The 7,645-nt window shown below is 38.1% G+C and overlaps 1 pseudogene; it reads right to left on the reverse strand.

Annotated features, from left to right (window-relative positions):
- Positions 1–531: 531 nt before the first annotated feature.
- Positions 532–2,655, reverse strand: LOC147891930 (pentatricopeptide repeat-containing protein At2g13600 pseudogene; annotated as a pseudogene).
- Between the last annotated feature and the right edge of the window lie 4,990 nt (positions 2,656–7,645).

A 7,645-nucleotide genomic window follows, 5' to 3' on the forward strand; every position in this document is an offset into this window, starting at 1 on the left:
CGGGATCGCATCCCGTAGATGTCATGGTTGGGTGGTGAGCAGCTTGCTCAGATTCCTCACGTTTGGTGTGTTCTTGTGTTTGCTTGCAGAGTTTGCTTGCAGATCGGAGGTTTCAGGAGTGCTGGAGGTCGTGTCACTTTTGCTGCCCTGCCTCCATGCTGCCTTTTTGGCAGCCCTTGGCTAGTTCCTTGCTGCCTTTACTATGCCTAGAACAGGCAGTTAGATGGCCCTGCACAAGGACACATCTCACAAGGGATCAAGCATGGGCAGCAAACCAACCTGAAAGTCATTAGGGATTGGAATAGAAGTCCCTAGACTCGTTGAAAGGAGCTTGAAGCAATGGCCAGCTTACCACGGGGGTTGCAAAACATGCATTTCTCTTCATTCACACCATGAAGCACTGCATGTACATCAGGCACATATCCAGCCTAACAAGGTATGTATATCCTCCAGAATCCATCTCTACCATCAAATTTATGCACCACATTATTCATCCTCAATACATTATACAACTGCGAGCTCTGACTTTCTTCACCCATTGTCTATCATTGCTTTTCTCTTGTCATCCCAGCTACAAGCATCAGCATGGATGTTTCCTAGCAATACGTATGGTGAAGAATTCCTTGGATCTACATCAAAAGCAAAATTTGCAGCACGTCTAGCCCGCTCCACATCATTGTGAATTCTGCATGATGAAAGCAAACTTGACCATGCTGAAGGGACAGGCACAGATGACATGCTGTTAATCAGGTCCTCTGCTTCTTCCAGAAGTCCTCTTCGCCCAAGAAGGTCAATCATGCACACATAGTGCTCTAGCAAAGGCTTTATGCCATGGTCCCTACTCATAGAGGTGAGGTATTGCCTCGCATCAGCAACCAGACCTGCATGACTGCAGGCAGTGAGTATGCCGAGAAAGGTGACCCTGTCTGGCTCAAAGCCTTTCGCCTGCAATTGCCCAAACAGTTGCAGAGCCTCCTTGCCATGCCCATTCTGTGCACACGCAGCTATCAAGGCATTCCAGGATACCACACTACACTGGGGCATCTCTGCAAACACTGCCTTCCCATCGTCTAAGCTCCCACATCTGCCATACATATTGAGGAGGGCTGTTCCCACAACATCGTTCGACTCCCATCCATTGCTAGCAACAGTAGCATGGATCTCTCGACCCACTTCTAAGGCCGCCACGCTCGCACACGCATCCACAACACAGATGTAGGTGATCTTGTTTGGCTTAAAACCTTCACTCTGCATTTCATCAAATAGTTGCAGGGCCTCCTTGCCATGCCCATTCTGGGCACACGCGGCAATCATGGCATTCCAGGAGACCACATCCCGCTGTGGCATCTCTGCAAACAATGCCCTTGCATCATCCAGGCTACTGTTCTGGGCACACGCAGCCATCATGGCACTCCAAGAGACCACATTCCGGTCTGCCATCTCTGCAAACACTGCCCTGGCATCGACTAGGCTCCCGCACTTGCCATACATATGGACTAGGGCATTTGCCACGACCACATCTGACTCCCATGCATTGCTGGCAACAATAGCATGCATCGCCTGACCTTCTTCTAGGGCTGCCACATTCGCACATGCATTCACAATGCAGATGAAGGTGATCTTATCTATCTCAAGGCCCTCAGTTAGCATTTGACGAAACAATTGCAAGGCCTCCTTGTCATGTCCATTATGGGAACAAGCAGTGATCATGGCATTCCAAGAGACCACATTCCGCTGTGGCATCTCAGAAAATACTGCCTTCCCATCCTCTAGGCTCCCACACTTGCCATACAGATTGACAATGGCTGTCCCCAAAATGACATCTGATTCCCATCCATTGCCAATAACCTTAGCATGGATCACGCGACCTTCTTCTAAGGCTGCCACACCGGTGCACGCATCCACAATGGAGATGAAGGTGATCTTGTTTGGCTCAAAGTACTCCGCCTGCATTTGTCCAAAGAGTTGTAAGGCTTCCTGGCCATGCCCATTCTGGGCGCACACGCCAATCATGGCATTCCACGAGACCACATCACGCTGTGGCATCTGTGCAAACAAGGCCCTGGCAACGTCCAGGCTCCCGTTCCGGGCAGATGCTGCGATCATAATATTCCAAGAGTACAAATTTGGAGAGTCTATTTTGTCAAATACAGCACGTGCATTCTCCAGGCTGCCACATTTGCTGTACATTTGGAGGACAAGGTTAATCAGACATATGTTGTCAGCATATCCATGCCTGCTCATGAGTTCATGCACGAGTTTTCCCTCTGACAGAGCCCTGGCACTAGCGCAACGCCTCAAAAGCGAGGCATAAATAGCATAATCTGTCTCTGGACCCAGCTGCCGGAGGATCTGCGCATGCAAGCTTTCAGGACCACAGTCCTTATTCCTCTGATGGTACCCATCTAGCTGCGTGCTGGTTCCTAGCTCGCTTTGCACCTCTTCAGCGATCCAAGGAGGGGATGAAAGCTTGGCTGCCATCCATTTGAAAAAGGGGACAGGCAACGACCCCAAGGCATTGCCCTTGTGCATACCAACGTCCATAAGCGTATCCGTAGCCGGCTTATCCGAGACAATCGAGTTTGCAGGCGTGCAACATACCAGCATGCCGGATGCAGATGAAAAAGAAGACGAAGAAACACAACAGAGCGCCATAGCTCCAAACGTTATTGCAGAGAATGATGGTGCAGAGTTACTTGGCCACATGTGCTACCATAAACATAAACATAAACATATAACTAGATCCGGCCAGGTAGCTGTATTAGAATATATATAAATGAATTTAGTGCTATTTCTTAGAAATTTTTTAATAATATTTTCCATTTTGTCTTAATTTTTACAGTGAATTTATAACTTAGATTTATGTAAAATTGCGATTTGAGAAGTATTAATTATGATATCAAGAAGAGCACTATAATAGTAGAAACATTTAAAATACACTACATTATTATTAACGTTTTTAAAAGCATGAATTAATAATAGTTCATACATGAATTATTTTATGTGTATTGAAAAAAAGTCGTAATGCTTTGAAAATGGAAAGAATTGAGTAATATATGCTGAAAATTAATAGTCATTCAAGAGTATGACTTAACTATAGTTTGAAATAGAAAGTCCTTTACATGTATTGAAAATGGGCTTCTACTTAAATATACTAGATCATGTCTCCATTTTTGAGAAAGTAAATTTTTTTTTTAGATGTTGGATTTGCACTGAGGTTATTGTAGCCATATGTTGAGTCGGTTGTGTTGAGTTATCTTATGAATTTCTCTTCGAGTGTATTTGCTTTGCATTTTAAGTTTGTGGTGGCTAAGATTTCTGTTTTGAAGTTCAAGTGGAACGATTTGTACATGTTAACATCATGTTTCATTTTTAATGGAGGTTTGGTTTGGTGTTGTGCTATCCATTTTTCAAGATTACTAGTTTGTCCAATATATCGTTTTTCTGTAGTAATACATAGAATAGAATATACGTAATATGGTCCTTTTGTTTCTTTTTCTTTGTCTTCTTCGCGATTTCCTATTTGAAATAGCAAAATGAAGTACGATGAGTTTTTTATGTGTGCTAGAAAATGAAGTTTGTATGTATTCTAAGATATGGAGTCAAGAATGTACCTGTAGGGTGCTGAAATATATTGTTCTTTGGTGGAGTCGAAAAAAACTCAAAATGTTTGCCATATGCTTCTTTTGCAAAATTCAAATCAATAATGGAAGTTATACCTTCTATGGTAAATAGCAACTCTTTTGCTTTTTTTTTATCATCTGTTTGGAACATGTTGTTGAACTCCACTAGTATGACAGTTCCAGTCTTACGATCTATTTTGAGGAGTTCAGCTAAGCTTACATTGTAGCCAAAGTATTGTAGCCAAAGTGTAGAAGTTCAAGGCAATAAGCTAAAATTCCTTCTGAGTGCTTATCTATTATTGCTTGTGCTTATGTTCTCAACATCATTGGAGTAATGATATCGTCCTCTTTTGTGATTTTTTGAATTATGTACTTAGTTAGACCTGCATTATGTTTGAATTGATATTATGCATATGTTTTTTTTTTAATATGTAAAGTTTAATAATTTTTTATATATTAAATTTTTTTACTAACCGTTAGCTCTCATTTCTTTGTCTCCATGTTCTGCCTTCCATTGTTATACTTCATGTTGATTGTTATCCATGAAATTCCTAAGGTCTTGCAGTGTGCTCCATCCATAAATGTATTCATATGGTTCCTTTCCAACCATGTTTGCTAGACGCATTTGAGCTGTATACAAGAAATAATTTTGTTCCTTTGTTCTTTTTATTGATTTTTCTTGATCTTGTTGAGCCAATCGGGCCTTACTTTCAAATTGATTAAATATCTGAGAAATAGTAATTTGTTATAAATTTGAATATAAACTAATGTGAAGAAATACTACAATGCGTAATATTGAAAATGTACCTTGTCTGATGTTGCCATATTTTATTATTGGCTGTTCTTCAAATAAGTATTTGATAGATCTTGCATATTAGTTTGTATATTAAAAGTTTCTTTTGTCTTATATTGATGAATATTTAATAAAAGGATTTTCTATTGATTACTTATTTTTTTAAGTTTATGGAAGCATTGGAATGAAGTCAGATGGATAGATTTTTTTAAGATTATTAAGTTGTTACACGTGAAAGCATGACATATGTTAGGCCTGGTGCAAATGATTTTTGTATTACTACAAGAGCCTTTTCTTTGAGTGTGTATCCTTGTGACTTGTCTCCCATAATTGCATATGCTATTGTGATTGGAAAAGTTGTTTTGTGATACCATATTGAGTTTAATATCTTTCGTTTATGTTTTGATCGTCTTAGTGTGATTTTTTCATTTGTTGATAAGATCTTGGCATGAATTTTTAAAATGTTATTTGTGTTATTATCTATTGCTAGTGTAGTGATATGACACTTGCAATAGCGCCATTTGTAGCTCTGATTGTGAGATCTATATTTTTTGTGATCATCACTTTCGCTCCTACTGCTATTTGTTGTATGGAGTGGAAATCTGGGTCCATTATCCATTCTTGTAATTCTAAGATTTGATCTACATTGGATGTCACAGTGACGCTTTTAATTTGATGCTCATTGAATTTCTTATATAGTATGAGCTCATTATAGTATCGTGTGTCTTTTTTATGGGTGCATAGTATAGTTGTGTCCTTGTCAATGAAATCGTTTGCTTCACTATCACTTATGATTAAATTACCTAGGTAATACTGAATCTCTTCTACCGTTGGTTATCTTATCCTGATTATGTTTAAGAATTCTATGTATGTTGGATCTTCTAGGTGACGTATTAATGTGTGAAGGAATGAAAAGGTTGCAGTTGTCCAGAAACCCGAGTTTCCAATATAGCATTTTCTACAAAATTTATTTTCTTGCACCTTGCATTTACATACTGGAGGCAACTAGGACATATCTCCGAATAAGAGCATCTTTTTATTTTCAAAAGGCTACAAGATTGTTTGCTTGCTAGTTTCACACAACTATTTGATTAATGTGTTTAATGTTTGGCATGTCATCATTGAGATCTCATCAATTATTATGATTTTTTCATTTTGCAATTCTATGTATCGTTTGTTTGACACTGGTAAGGAGGCACAAAACATATCGTGTCTCTTTGGTAGAGCAAACTGATGATGGACATTAGTTGCTAATCGACTTAGTCTCATTACAGCTACTCCTGTTGTTACTGCTAGAACAATGGATTTTCCTTGCTTTAAATAAATATAAGTAATGTACTTGATCATAAATGTCTTTCCTGAAACCAGGAGTACCACTAATGACATGAAGTCCTGTGGGTGATCCATTAATCTTTTCATAAATTTCTTGTTGTTCAGAAGAAAGAGTTGCATTTTTAAAGTCCTTGAACTCGTTTATCATTTAAAGTAATTTTGTGCATGCTATGTTATGTATATTGGTATCTTCATGAAGGTCGGTTGAAGCTATGAAGGACTTTTGAATAACATGTAATGGGCTTTTTTGGAGTATCATGTTTGGGGATGGATGGAAGTAGATCCATCTTTGTGTGAGAGGATCTAAAGTAGGTTTAGTTTCTAAATGTATAGGATATGGAAATCCATATTTGCATTTGAGGTTTTTGCTTGAGTCAAATAGATTGCATGTTGGCCTACATGTGTGGATTTGAATTGAATTCTCTGGCCAGTTATTAAAATCATTCATGTAAGGGATATATGCATCTATCTAGTTTGATACGATCTCTATGTCTTGTTCATCTACCCATAGCATCATATGTGCATGCATAGATCCTGAATTTTGTACCTCATATCTTATGATGTGATGGTTGATTCTACCTAGTAGTCCTTTATCACACAGAATATATCTTACTAAGAATTGTTGCAGTCTAACATGGAAGAGCACTATGCATTCAACTGGACAATCTCTCCATGTGAAGTTCTTATTGAATTGTTTAGTGATGGTTTCTATTTGATCGATTTCACACCATCTCGTGGTTGATACCCCATATGCAGTAAGTGTAAGGAATATATTAGGAAGGCCCCATGTGTCAACCATTGTCATTAGATCTTTCAAGTTTCTACGGTGGCATGAAGGAGATCCACGAATAGAACTTGGTATCTGAAACTTAAGAATACGTCAAATTATCTCTTGTTCAGATATTCTTGGATCTTGTCATCTTTGATGGTCAATATCTCTTTGTAATACTATAGTTTGAGTAGAGTTTGGTATTATAATAGATTAACGTATTTGAAGAACATCTTGCCATCATGAGCACCATATCCAAAAGGATAGAGGAATGGGGATAATGCATACTCAAGTGTTAATTCGTTCACATTGTGACAGACCTTCCATAGATGTTATGAGCTAACACTCAATAATTCTTGTTGAATCACGAAGTACAATTGTGCCAACTTCCTGCAATATATTTTTTTTTAATTGATGAGTTGTTGGTAGCATGTTAATTTGTTCTAGTAATGACAAGTAGTTGTCCTTATGTGCAATTTTCATAAGATCGAATGGTGAGTCAGCAGAGTGTCTTTCAAGAATATCATAAATAAAGAACACTTACTCCTAGTTTTGGATGCAATCGTTCAGACATTGTTAAGTATTTTTTAAATATGGGATTTGTTCTAGAATTAAATGCTAGAACGTGTTTCGTTGTTGATAGTAAGTTTGTTGAGTTACTATAGAATCTTTGTTGGTGATTCCAACATATTAGTGGATTATCCAACATCAATCTCCTTTGTAGTATACATGTTGCTAAAGATATAATACCTTTAGAAACATTTAGGGATATATCGATTATAGAAAGCATTTGCATTTGAGATATGTCCACACCTAATACATTCTGTAAATAGTATGGATCATAGGGAACCGAGTACAACCTTCTGAATGGACTATCTATGCATGCTTTACAAGCCATTTTTTATCTATGTCCTAGGCCATTTTCTACATGTAAACTTATGAACATATTGGATAAGTCATATGGTGTTATAGTTGATTCTAGTAGTGATATTATTGATTTTAACTTTGTAAAAGAACCTGTGTTAAATTCTATTCTACCATAAAATACACAATATTGCATCTTTGAAATATATTGAGAAGCAATTTGGTTCCATTCCTTTAGAAATTTATCGATGAATAGCCATGAAG

The sequence above is a fragment of the Dipteris shenzhenensis genome, chromosome 17 (genome assembly GCF_047967505.1).
Source record: "Dipteris shenzhenensis isolate YYH24624 ecotype China chromosome 17, Dip_SZ_1.0, whole genome shotgun sequence".
Taxonomy (NCBI): Eukaryota; Viridiplantae; Streptophyta; class Polypodiopsida; order Gleicheniales; family Dipteridaceae; genus Dipteris; species Dipteris shenzhenensis.